Here is a 15,081-nt window from a genome sequence, read left to right on the forward strand (position 1 = left end):
TAAGAATTTGAACTCAGGGAGTGTTAGGACCTGCTAATGGTCATGTCTTGAAGTGGCAGCAGGCTTAAGACGCTTTGGCCAAAGGGTTAAATGAAATTACCCTTTTTCAAAAGAATATATAGGTATTGTACTGTATATTTTTGTCACATTGGAAAAGCTTTGGGCATCGTTGTTTGTTTTTTGCTGTGTAAAAGAAAAATACAAACACAAAAAAGTTGAATATGTATCCCAATAAGGACAGATCCGGCTTTCAGTAGCTTATAGAATGTTTACTCACATAATATATGTTCTTTATAAGCATATCCATAAACCAGTGTTTATATATACACACACAAAATCCATGATGAGAGTGATGGTGTTTTTATATATGATGGATGGTGTTTGTGAGTGTGTACATATATTGAAACAAAAGATCTAGGAAAGGAGAACAAACAAGATACAAAACACACTTACAGTATGTCGAACTAAATAAAAACAGTTTATTGTATTATAGTGATATATAGTATTTTAATTGGTCTACGTTGATTTAGGAATAATAAACATATGAAAATAGTTTTTGTCTATGTGGCGAATTCATAACATTGGAGCCCAAGGCAAATATTCTTGACCTTATTTCTTCAATGTCCTATTTAATGAAATTATTTATGTGAAGACTACAGTATGTCAACATAGTAAACATAATTGGTAAAATTAAGCTTTTAATTGGAGATGCATTCTTCAAACTGTTTTGGGGCTATAAAGGACAGATGTCAACAATGAATTCAAGAGCCAGTATTTAATTTTTAATTGAAAGATTCTCGAACAATATTTTTAGTATAATAATGATTGCTAACATATTTGTCTCTACTTTTTAATGCTTTTTAATGTTGATGCATCATGAGATACATAGAAGTTTTGTTTTTATACAATTGCTACATGATAAGTACTTTGTTGCATATTTTTAAATTAAGTGATACCAAGAAAAATAACTAATATCCACCATGGACATCTGGTCAGGCAGAGATGGACAAGACAAGATGAAATGATTTTCGCAAATATTTCTGTTGTTACTACTTAGGGCTAGATTTACAAAGCTCCATTAAATCAGAGATCATAATATGACATTACCTAAAGCCATAGCATTCATCAGTTTCCCTGAGGTTAATGCATATCCACAAAGCTAATTATTTGCAAAAATAATGACAATGGTATCTCTCATTAGCATAGGCTTAACACCTTGTTGTTGTAGTATAAGCTTATGTTAGCGTCCAATAACGTGTCATTAAGTATGTGTTAGCATTACTCCCCTGTAAGGAGAATAAAGTTTGTCCTGTTTCTGATGGCCCAAGCATATAATGGGTTCACTTTTTGTCTCTTACTAAAATATCTACTATGCTGAAATAAGTTGCTCTTTCTGTTAACAGATGCTGCTGTTGAAAATAACTTGTCAGAAGCACTAGTCTAGGTGCCCCTCCCCCTGCCTCCCTAGGTTGGCTCGTGGCTGGCTGCCTGAATATATTTCCTGATAGGTTTGTCCGGCTCGCAAGATTAACAAACCTTCATCTGCGTCAAACCTGGAGTGGGCTCATCTCTGCGTGCAGGACAAATGTGAGCACAGAAATACAACTACCAGGCATTTTATCTCTGAAATGGTGGGTGTCCCCTGGTTGACATCAACGCAATAATCTTATTGTCATAAGATGCTGAATGTACTGTACCTGAAGCTACTGTAAGTGACGTATAAATTGTATTTGACTAGCAACTGGTGTTGGTAATATTCATATGTGTATCTCGTGGATGAAATCGGCAATCCGAATCAGTATCTCTTGAATAAGTATTTTCTTGTCAGAACACTCCCCTGAAGAACCTGAAAATAGCTTTTTCTAGAGAGGAGAGAGATGCTAAGATACAGTAGATTTAGAGAGAAAAAACAGGCAATTAAACACATTTAAATACCCTTTTGTCACATACCTTTTTCATAACAGGCATTTAACAATGTCCAATTAAAGAGTAATGTATATGAAATATTAAAAAAAAAAAAAAAAACATTGACGGGTAGTGTGAAATTTGTAAAGGAAATATGTTTGCTACAACAATATTCATGAGGCACCACATCACATACCCCATCCAGTAACCTGTTTGGAGGATGATGATCATCTTATCGCTGCACAACCTTCTGATGAGGAATTTATTTTAGAGCTCTTACCAATGGAGGTGAAGGTTGAAGCAACTACGGTGTCTCGTCAGGATCGGGGCTAGGCTCCACCCCCGCATCGTCTCTCGTGACGCAACGGAGAACGCTAGTGTCTCCAATACACAGCGGCGTCACATTTCCAGAAGCACACAAGGGGTTAATTCAGTCAATTACACCACACCTGCGATGCACTCCACCCATGCCTATCAGTGAACAGCCCATGTCTGATTTCTCATTACCCTGCAGCTGTGTACTGCCATTGCCATTTGCAGCCTGCCCTTTAAGTACTGAGCCAGTCGTCCCACAAACTGGCTGAGCATAAACTACTGTTTATGTACCGTGCTTGATACAAGCTTCTCGCTGCTGTATTATGGCGTTGCCTTGTCTTGTTCTTGTCGTTGTGACCCCAGCTAATGCTCGGACCTCTGTCTTCTCGTACTCCTCAACCTCGGATCGTTACTGGACTCCCGTTCTCTTCTCTCCTCGACCACAGTTACGGATTATGACTACTCTTCTCTCTCCAACCCCTGACTATGGCAAGTACCTTGACCTACCCAAACTCTCCTACCCTGACCCGACTACACAACCCTGACTCTGCAATCTGGACCTGGTCTCGTGGTTGTTGGTCGGCGGTTATCTGTATCCCCACCTCAGCCCCGCGGTCTAAGTCCTGTTTGTGGTGAGCACCCTTATAGTCTCCTCATGAGTATTCAATGAAAAGATGCACTTGGAACCATAATGTCGGTATCCCAGGAGACTATACAGCTACACTTAGCACAAGTTACACATTGTAAGCAAATTTTGGGTAAGCCAAGTCTAATTTATCAGGACTTAGCTTAGATAAACCACAGTGTGTGGGCTCACACAGCAGTAACCACCCAAGCAGAGATAAAGATGCAGCAGTAGAAACCCAATTGGAGAGTCCATCCCTGCAAAGAGAGGCTGACCCTAGTTTAATAGTTATTATAGTAGCCATGTTATAAAGTTTATTTTCATGTACAATTTAAAATATAAATATTTTGGTTGTAACATAGATTTTGTTCATGCTGTTTGCACATTACTCACAGGAGGGGTGGGTGAGGAAAGGGGTTCGGGGCAGCAGTAGGGGAGTATGGGATATAGGATGTTGGTTGAGGGTGTTTAGGATTCCCAGAGGTTTGTTTTAGAGGTTAATTTGCTTATTGGGTTCTAAAACAGCGCATAACCTGGCTTGGTAATCTTGGCAATTTGGCATTATTGCAGAAAAAACTTTGGGGTCTATTCTAATAGCATTGATGAATTTGCTGCTACCTCAGAAGGGGCCTCATGCAGTAAGCGCCGAAAAGGCTTTTTTCGCAATTTTCTCGCCAAAATTGCCTTCCCGATTCAGTAAGCAATGAAAAGTCGCCAAAATCGGCATTTTTTGTTCCCGATAAAAACTTTTCGGCATGCGGGTGAATTTCGCCACTTTTTCAAATCGGCTGTATCCTAGTAGCCCCGATCAGCTTATCGCTGATGATCTAGAATTGAGATTTGTACGCCAATTCGTCCCGCCAGCTAAAGTTGGCAAATTGCAGGGGAGAAGGATCGGCATGGTTGCCGGGACAGCACTTAGAAAAAATAGCTCATCTCAACATCTATGGAGTCAATGGAGCGGAGACTTATAACTTTATATGAGTGTTTCCGTGGTATTGCTACAAATAAAACTTTACTTTCCATGACAGTGTCGATGTTATTCACTTCATCGTGTCACCGCTTACGTTCATTATTGGCAGAACATCTTACTTGTGAATGTTATTATGATTTGCGTGGCACATGACTGTTTATGTTATGCTGTGTCAAGGGAAAGTCCTATAGTAAACTCTTAAAGGAACAGTTCACATCATCTGAAACATGTTAGTTAAGTGTCATGGATTTTATTATATGATGTTAAAGATTTGACACATAGCCCCGATCATGCGTTTAGTAATGTTGGTATACATGATATAATGCTTTTAATGGCTAACGCATGATCCAACTAAGATATAGTTGTTATTTGTTATGTTTACATGTTGTTTGTGACATCCCTCTTTTTATGACGTTAGCAATTGCACACTCAATAACATTGCATGATTACATTTTACACAATGCAGTGTAATCATTTCATGTTAAGTGCTACACAGATCTATAATAGGATATCATTTTGAGATTATTTTTACATAATCAATTGCAATTCTCCAGATGCCTTTTAATGATGCATATGCAGATTATAATTTAGGTCATGTGAACATGTGATAATCCCATGCAAACTTCAACATGTTGCAACGTTGTTTGTAAACGTTTATTTCATGATTGTATCCAAATGAGATTACCGAGTGTTGCGTAAATAAGTGGTATATGCATTGTAAATTCCATAAAGACTTTGTATTAATTATTTGTAAAAATCTTAACATGATATCATAGTCAAATATCATCATTGACTGATTAACACACAGAATGAATCCGTATTATTTGTACTGGATACACGCTTGGAGTTCACAGTGCTATATGTTTATTTTACACCTTGCACGTATTCAAGTCACGTGACATCATCACATAGGTATTTAAAGGAGGAGAATAGGTGAAGAAATAGGTGCGCAGCTGATATAATATTCGTGTAGTGATGAATATATAAAGTAAAATACGTGACCTTAAATGGACAAGTCAGAGCGTCTGCAGCTGTGGTAATAGGGATGGCTCAGAAACCCCCTTGAACTAACAGATAAAAACACAAAAAACACAGCGCACAACGCTCATAGTGCATTTAAAATTATATTGACATAAACAATTAATAAGGTGAGTATTGTGCGTACATCAAGGTGATGTTAAACAAGCATTTTCGGGATAATGTTACCCAAACACCAAGTGGAAGCCGGATCAGATGTCCTCACACGTATTGGAAGCTGGTTCCTTGGCCACCGGTTCCTATTTGGGTAGGTATGGAGTCTTTGAAAAGTCCTTGCTCCCACACAGAGATAAACACGTCTGTAGCTCACACATGAGTTGCTGCTTCAAACGGAGCTCCACGCCGGCTGGAATCCTCTCTCTCCCCTCTGTTCAGACACTTCCGGATCAGTGATGTCACCGGAGGGTTCTCGCCGGTACTTGCGCCGATTTTGCTGGATCAGCTCGCCGTAGTGGGGCAGTGTGGTTGAAGGCAAAGATGCTAGTACACTTATCCAACGCGTTTCGAAACCCGTAGGTTTCTTCATCAGGGAATATACACAGGTGGAAATCGGAGGGTTTAAATACCCCACGCCAGTGCCTCATAGGTCCACCGGACTACCTTCTCCACCAATGGGAGAATGGCGGGGAGGAGTCAAAAGGCCCGGTCTGCACGCATTATTAGTTGTCACTAACAACATAACAAAAACAAATATAACTTTATTAACAAGCGGAAACTAAAACACAAAATACATTATACAACCGCGATAGGTGATTCTAAAACGAAAAGAGGGATATTAGTGCATAGAAAAAATTAATTAAAAAATGAACAACATACTCAAAAACTCATCAGATTGAGATACGCTTTATATATCCACCCTCAAATCTACATAGATCACACAGTTCTATAAAAGAAGCACGAAAATGGAACAATAAATCGTATCAAAAACTATTAACGATATGTAATATGACAAAATACATAATAAAATATAAATTAAAAGGACAAAGAGGTAGAAATTAAAATTCATAAATGTTAAAAGATTTTTTTTAAAAAGATTTTTTAAAAAAAATTTTTTAATCTTATATGTCAGATATAGACCACAGAAATCATGAGGATAAATCAATAGAGAGACCAAATATCTATATCCTCATTCAAACCCCCTGGATACAAGGTGTTTAGTTTGTGTATTCAGAAGGTTACTTGCCTAGATAGTTCTTTGACCCTATCACCCCCCCTTCTATTTCTTGGTATATATTTAATACCTTTAAATAATAGAGAGGAGGGATCACTACTGTGGCATTGTGCATAATGTTTGGATAGGCTATGTTTCATATACCCTATTCTAATGTTGCGCAGATGTTCCTGAATGCGCACTTTAAGTGGACGCTTAGTGCGTCCTACATATAATAGGCCACACGGACATTCTATTACGTAAACTATATGATCTGAGTTACAATAAATAAAATCATTAATATCATGAACTTCTCCAGTTTCTTTACACATAAATGTTTTCTTATCAGGGTGCAAATGCTTGCATACTGAGCACTTACCACATTTAAAATTCCCAATAGGTTTGTTGTTTAACTATTTTTTATCCCCACTCTGGTGTTCTTTTAGTTTTATATCACTTGGGGATAATGTGTTTTTTAAGTTCTTTGCTTTTCTATATATGAATTTTGGGAATTTTGAGATGTGAGCACCCAGCAGCGAGTCATTTGAGAGAATTGACCAATGTTTTTTTATTATTTTCTCAATTTGCCCTGTCATCGAGTTAAAATTTGTGATAAAAGACACATTACATTTTCCCTCATTCTCCTGTAAACTCATTCTTTTTTTGCTCTTTGGTAATAGCATTGTTTTTCTTTCTATTTTCCTCACTTTTTCCAGGTCATTATTCAATTTTTCAAGGCGATAACCCCTCTCTAAGAATCTCAAGGTTAGTTTTTTTGCCCATTCTTCAAAGTCTAAATCCGAGCTGCAATTTTTTCTAAGTCTGTAATATTGGCCACTAGATATGTTTCTGATCCACGTATTCTTGTGGTTACTTGTGGCTAAAAGGAGGTTGTTTGAGTCAACCTCTTTAAAGTATGTTTTTGTCACCAATTTCCCTTCATCCGAGACCACAAGGCTGAGATCTAAAAAATGTATTTCTTTATTATTATTATCCAAATGTGTAAAGGTTAAATTCCTATCGTTATTGTTAATATATTGTATAAAGTGGCCAATTGAACACTGGTCGCCGTCCCATATGCATAGAATATCGTCAATGAAACGACGCCATAGAATAATGTTTGTCTTAAAGGGATTATTATTATATATATAATCATTTTCCCATCCTCCCATATACAGGTTTGCGAAACTGGGGGCAAATCTAGTGCCCATCGCAGTTCCGCAAACCTGTAGGAAATATTCATCCAAGAACATAAAATAATTGTGCTTCAGTATATAGTTTATTGAATCCAAAACAAATTTTCTATTGAGATGATGTAAATCTGCATCATCCTCTAGAAACGAATGAATGGCTGTGAGGCCTTCCGCATGTGGGATGTTTGTGTATAGGGCCTGCACATCACATGTGAGCCACCTATATGAGTCCTTCCACTCAAAACCTTCCAGCAAATTTAGCACTGATGTTGAGTCTCTCAAATATGAAGGAAGTTTTGCCACATAGGGTTGGAGGAAATAATCGACATATTGGGACAGATTAGCTGTTAGACTCTGAATTCCCGATATGATCGGTCTACCGGGCGGATTCGTTAAATTTTTGTGTGTTTTTGGGAGGTGATAAAAAATAGCAATTCTTGGGCAGCTGGAATACAGGAAATCATATTCACTTTTTTCAATGACATTGGTAGTGAGGGCTTCATCTAGAAGGCCTTTCAATACAATCAAAAATTCCCCAGTGGGATCTTTTTTTAGTCTTTTATACGAGGAGGTGTCGTTTAGGAGTCGTAGAGCCTCCCCCTCATAATCCTTCCTGTTCTGTAACACGACACCTCCCCCCTTATCAGCTTGCCTGATAATCAGATCTTTGTTTTGTTGTAGAAGTTTTAGAGCTAATGTCTCGTTTTTATTTAGGTTATGTCTAATATCACCACTCTTAACATTATTAGTTAAAAAATTAAAATCTTTATTGACCATATTAAAAAATGTCTCTATGTGATGGCCTTTAGAGTGTGCAGGGTAAAATTTGGATTTCCCTCTAAAGTGGGTATGTGTGCAAGCTAGTTCATTGTTCACAGTCTCTGTCTGAAGAGTTGTAGGTGGATCAGAACTAATTTCTGTTCCCGCATTTGGTAAAATGTTTTCCAAATCAGATTTAATAAAGTGTCTCTTCAGAGTGAGGTTGCGAACAAACTTTTGGAGATCTGTGTATAGTTGGAATGCACTTGGACCGCATGAACGAGAGAAAGTGAGGCCCCTGTCTAAAACTTTCTTTTGGTCATCTGTCAAGATGACCGTAGACAGATTAAAGATCCCTCTGGGGGATGATGTTATCAGTCCATCTCGCAATCTCTTTTCTTTAGATCTGGCCCCCCCTCTTGTTCTTCTCCTGATAAAACCCTTTTCCTTCTTTCTTTTATTTCCGGTTTTTGTGCAGAACCCTGGCCCTCTTCCTTCCTTAGGGGATCTATATGCCTGTTCTTGACTGAGTCTAAAAAACCCGATGGAGAGGGTTGAGCAGGTGATCTATACCTAGGACTTGGTTTAAAAGCTCTTTGATTAAAATTTGAATCATTTCGTTCATACTCTCTTTGTCCATATTTAAAATTTGGAATGTAATTTTTCCCTTTGTAGTTGGGATTTCTAAACTGTCCCTCATGTCTAGGGTGAGGCGAATACCCATTATTTGGTGCAAAACCTCTTCTATCATCATACATTTGGGTATCCCTGCCCCTCTCATTCCGATTCTCCCAGCCTCTCTGATTGGGGTGAGATTTAAAATGTCTTTGCTGATCATTAGTTATATTTTGGGATTGGGAGGAGTCTCTACCACCCCATCCTTTGGGATTTGTTTTTAAAGACCTACTTCTCTCTGGATCCTTTGCCCAATTCCTCTGTCTGTTGTTATCATAATCAGCTTTATTTCTAAAAAACTTTTCGTGCTTCTTTTTTAGAGTTTCTTCCTCCGCATGTTCAAGTTTCATGCGAAGGTCATGCTCTAGCTCTGAGCAATCATATTCGATTACTAAGGGCTCGAGCAATTTAATCACATCTGAGATCTCTTTATCAATTGTTTTTAATGTTTTTGTTCTGTCATAGATAATAAGCTTCATGAGTGATACTGAGCAGTCGTCCAAAATTCTATTCCACTCTTTTAAAAAATGTTCATTGTCTTTACCGAAAGTAGGTGATTTGCGAAAACGTAGGCCCCTAGGGACTCTATCACACTCCACATATTTTTGTATGGTTCTTTTTTCAAGGTGGATTTTACTTTCGGTAAGGAGTAGTTGTTCTAAAACCTTAAAATGTTGTTCAATAGACCCCTTTACATTTCCCTTATCAGGAACTACAATGTGTTCCTCTGAAAATAATGAATCAAAATGAATCAACATTTTCATCATGTTTCATCACGTTTTTCCTGCAATCTTCTTAGAGAGGGGTTATCTCCTTGAAAATTGAATAATGACCTGGAAAAAGTGAGGAAAATAGAAAGAAAAACAAAGCTATTACCAAAGAGCAAAAAAAGAATGAGTTTACAGGAGAATGAGGGAAAATGTAATGTGTATTTTATCACAAATTTTAACTCGATGACGGGGCAAATTGAGAAAATAATAAAAAAACATTGGTCAATTCTCTCAAATGACTCGCTGCTGGGTGCTCACATCTCAAAATTCCCAAAATTCATATATAGAAAAGCAAAGAACTTAAAAAACACATTATCCCCAAGTGATATAAAACTAAAAGAACATCAGAGTGGGGATAAAAAATGGTTAAACAACAAACCTATTGGGAATTTTAAATGTGGTAAGTGCTCAGTATGCAAGCATTTGCACCCTGATAAGAAAACATTTATGTGTAAAGAAACTGGAGAAGTTCATGATATTAATGATTTTATTTATTGTAACTCAGATCATATAGTTTACGTAATAGAATGTCCGTGTGGCCTATTATATGTAGGACGCACTAAGCGTCCACTTAAAGTGCGCATTCAGGAACATCTGCGCAACATTAGAATAGGGTATATGAAACATAGCCTATCCAAACATTATGCACAATGCCACAGTAGTGATCCCTCCTCTCTATTATTTAAAGGTATTAAATATAAACCAAGAAATAGAAGGGGGGGTGACAGGGTCAAAGAACTATCTAGGCAAGAAACCTTCTGGATACACAAACTAAACACCTTGTATCAAGGGGGTTTGAATGAGGATATAGATATTTGGTCTCTCTATTGATTTATCCTCATGATTTCTGTGGTCTATATCTGAAAAAAATTTTTTAAATCTTTTAACATTTATGAATTTTAATTTCTACCTCTTTGTCCTTTTAATATATATTTTATGATGTATTTTGTAATATTACATATCATTAATAGTTTTTGATACGATTTATTGTTCCATTTTCGTGCTTCTTTTATAGAACTGTGTGATCTATGTAGATTTGAGGGTGGATATAAAAAGCGTATCTCAATCTGATGAGTTTTTGAGTATGTTGTTCATTTTTTAATTAATTTTTTCTATGCACTAATATCCCTCTTTTCGTTTTAGAATCACCTATCGCGGTTGTATAATGTATTTTGTGTTTTAGTTTCCGCTTGTTAATAAAGTTATATTTGTTTTTGTTATGTTGTTAGTGACAACAAATAATGCGTGCAGACTGGGCCTTTTGACTCCTCCCCGCCATTCTCCCATTGGTGGAGAAGGTAGTCCGGTGGACCTATGAGGCACTGGCGTGGGGTATTTAAACCCTCCGATTTCCACCTGTGTATATTCCCTGATGAAGAAACCTACGGGTTTCGAAACGCGTTGGATAAGTGTACAAGCATCTTTGCCTTCAACCACACTGCCCCACTACGGAGAGCTGATCCAGCAAAACCGGCGCAAGTACCGGCGAGAAGCCTCCGGTGACGTCACTGATCCGGAAGTGTCTGAACGGAGGGGAGAGAGAGGATTCCAGCCGGCGTGGAGCTCCGTTTGAAGCAGCAACTCATGTGTGAGCTACAGACATATTGATCTCAGTGTGGGAGAAAGGACTTTTCAAAGACTCCATACCTACCCAAATAGGAACCGGTGACAAAGGAACCAGCTTCCAATACGTGTGAGGACATCTGATCCGGCTTCCACTTGGTGTTTGGATAACATTATCCCAAAAATGCTTGTTTAACATCACCTTGATGTACGCACAATACTCACCTTATTAATTGTTTATGTCAATATCATTTTTAATGCACTATGAGCGTTGTGCGCTGTGTTTTTTGTGTATTTAAAGGAGGACAATTACCTGCGCATTGACAGCTACAGACTTGAAGATGCTACGATTGTTCATGAGAAGGCGGAGAATTCTATTGGAGGAGAGGATAGCAGAGGGACAGGATGTCAGAAGGCCAGGAGAGGACAGGGACAGGGGACTGGAGTGGAGAGGGAGAGGGAGAGGGAGAGGGAGAGGACAAGGACAAGGAGATAAGAGGAGAAGAGTTAGGAGAGAAGTGGTGCCTCGTCCACGTGTGTACCGTGAGCGAACGATTTTAGATGGGATGAGTGAGGAGGAGATCATCCGTCGTTATCATTTGAGTTCAGCAGCAATCTTATCTCTTTATGAAGAGATACGCGTAGATTTAGATAGTGTAACAGCCATAGGTCGTGCAGTCCCTGGTCTAGTTAAAATGCTGTGCTCATTACATTATCTTGCTTCCGCGTCATTCCAGACAACTGTGGGCATAGTGGGCGGGGTCTCGCAATCGTCATTCTCGCGGGCCTTTACCCAGTTTCTATGTGCACTGAATAGACGCGCTAGGAATTATATTCATTTTCCTACAGAGCAGACAGAGGGGCTGGAAGTGAGAAATGGCTTTTATATCATTGCCGGGATACCATGTGTGATGGGTGCAATCGATTGCACATATATTGCCTTAATCCCGCCTAGTCAGAGTGAGCATGCTTACCACAATCGTAAACACTACCATTCCCTGAATGTACAGGTGGTATGCGATGCCACGATGAAGATTATGAATATGGTAGCCAGATTCTCTGGTTCCAGCCACGATTCCTCTATCCTGAGAAACTCATCAGTTTTCCATGCTTTCGAAGAAGGCTATTTTGGAGCTGGTTGGCTGGTGGGTGAGTACATATTATGAAGTGTTAACAAACCACAATTGTGTATTTGTTAAATGTTGCATGTAATAATGTTTACACATTGTATCATTTTTGTGCACGCTGGTTTATAGGTGACTCAGGATACGGAATTAGGCCTTGGCTTTTGACACCGGTGCCTAACCCTCAATCTGAAGCAGAGGACCGGTATAATATAGCACACATCTCTACAAAATCGGTCATTGAGCGGACATTTGGCTTGCTCAAAACAAGATTCAGGTGCTTAGATCGAACTGGTTGGGCACTCCAATACAAGCCTGATAAAGTGTCAGATATCATGATTGCTTGCTGCATTTTGCACAATCTGGCCCTCCGCCATAATATGGAAAGCGGCATACGTCAGGGCTTGGAGGAGGAGCCTCCCGTCAATGTAGCAGGTGACAGTGAGCAAACCGCCTGTGGTGTGGAGACACGGCGTAATGTGATCAACACATATTTTTCATGTAAGCAACTACCTATATGTTTATAGTACTAAATATATGTATTCATTCATGTTTCTGAGAAAGACATGTGTCCAAATATCATTCACCTAGGAAATGGATGTATATCGTACTTCCACCTTTCTCTTCTCTGCTGTGTGGACAATTACATCTGTATGTCATTCATTAACATGTTATATTCAAATTGTTACCACAAAACTGTTTTGTGTGTACCTGAGGGAATAATGTGTAGCAAATCGATATTGTGTGTCACATTGCAATTGTTTTATGCCTTAAAGACATGTAAAATATGTTGATAGCCAATAGTTACTGCAATCTTTTAATATACAAATGTTCACTTGGAGTGTGACATGTGTGTGACAATGATGTGTAGCATATTGTGTATTTGAGCTCACATTGTTCATTTATCTTCTCCTTTTGTACAGAGGCGGCACACTTTATTCTAACTGGGCTAGTGCCGCAAGCCGGGAGGTTTCCCGGCTTGCTCGTTTTTCCCCCTCTGCGTGCCGCGCGTCACCGATGCACGGTCACGCTTCATCGAGAGCGTGCGTGCATGGCGCGCGTGCCCAGGGCTCCCCAAGGGAGCCCTGGGTTCCTCTAATGTGGGGGATGGTGGTGGGGGGCTCCGGGGGACCCGGTGGACCCGGAGAAGGGAGGGGGGTGCCTCGATTGGAGGACCGATCTTCCTGGGCTCCGGCGCGCGCACGGGAAACCTCGGCGCGTGCCCGGTATCTGTCGCGGCCGAGACCGGGCAAGTGTTAGAATAAAATCGGCCGCGACAGTATATCACATTGTAAAGTGTAACATATGTTTTGGAATAAGCAGAATTAACATGTGATGATAATTAATAATATTTTTCTTCTCAATGTTAATTTTCAGTCCTATTATTCCAATGACTGTTCATGGTATTTCTTTTACTTAACATCTGTAACAAGAGGGACAAACATCACGACAGGTATTGTGATAGGATGTTTAAGCATTACTTCATGAAGAAGTTGTCAGCTTTTAAATATGTCCTTCGTGTATTGTGTCCGTGTTGTTGTCTTGACGTTTGGGTTATTGGATATTGTCTGGAAATGTTATGAACTACATTAGAACCTGTCATTATTATGAGTTGACTAAATCAATTAATGCACATGAGCGATGGGAACACTCAATACATGTTTGTATCAAATAACCAACATATGCCAAACATCATTACCATTGCAATGTATGTCATTAGTTCTTCTCTCTCTTCATCTTCATCTTCATTAATACATTGTCACATGTGTATCTAGAACTTAAAGATGTGTGTTGATTTGACGTACTGCACCGACACACTTTATTCGAGCAAATACCCGGTATGTACCTGGCAGATACCTGGAATGCGCCGCTCCTCACCTCTGACAAGCCCCGTTGCATTTGCCTTCCCAGCCTGGGTTCATGCCTGGCTGATGGGCGGCTGATCTGTTAAATGATGATGATTAGGATTTAATAGGCTGCAATGCTTCGCGTGTCTACCAGATGGCATAAATTCATGAATTGTAATGCAGTGTATATATATATACTGTGCAGTATTGCAGCCAGCGGGAATAAAATGCTTCAATCCCTGCCTGAAAAATAACTCAATGCACTCGGGCAGAAAACAGTCACAAACCTCAATACACCCGGGTATACCCGAATTCGTGGGACTAGCCAAGCTCGAATAAAGTGTGTCGCCAGTGTACATCTAAGTTTGTTAGAAATGTTTCCACCATTCAAAAAAATTGTAGTCAATATTCACATATTTGTATCGATTCGTAAACACAATGATAATGTTATCAATAAAATGTTTATTTGATCAACTCGACTTAGGAATAATGATAATCATCCTTTATAACAACTGTAAACATACTTTCATTAATGAAGTACAAATGTTGATACACAAAAATGTCATACAAATGGAACATGTTTACGTGTGTGCGTGTGCTTGTGCGTGTGCGTGTGCGTGCGTGCGTGCGTGTGTGCGTGTGTGCGTGCGTGCGTGTGTGTGTGTGTGTGTGTGTGTGTTTGTGTGTGTGTGTGTGTGTGTGTGTGTATGTGTGTGTGTGTGTGTGTGTGTGTGTGTGTGTGTGTGTGTGTGTGTGTGTGTGTGTGTGTGTGTGTGTGTGTGTGTGTGTGTGTGTGTGTCTGTGTGTGTGTGTAATGCATGTATTTGTAAAGCAATGTATATTTACATGGTGTGTTTTAAATTTAAACACAAATGTTAATGTGTTAATCGTGTCTACATAACATTAATTACATAATGCATGTTATGTTGGCACTACAATATAGGTGATAATATTATATTTACATGACATGTTTTTGAAAACAAGGTCACTATTGGTATTGTGTACTTTCATATACTATGTTTACGAGTTATAATTTAGAACGTAGATGATTTTACATTGAACATTACAGATTCTAATATATACTACATTATGGTGTTACAATAGTGATAATGTTGTTTGAACATATCACATGACATTACAATAC

Source organism: Ascaphus truei, chromosome 1 (genome assembly GCF_040206685.1).
Source record: "Ascaphus truei isolate aAscTru1 chromosome 1, aAscTru1.hap1, whole genome shotgun sequence".
Lineage (NCBI taxonomy): Eukaryota > Metazoa > Chordata > Amphibia > Anura > Ascaphidae > Ascaphus > Ascaphus truei.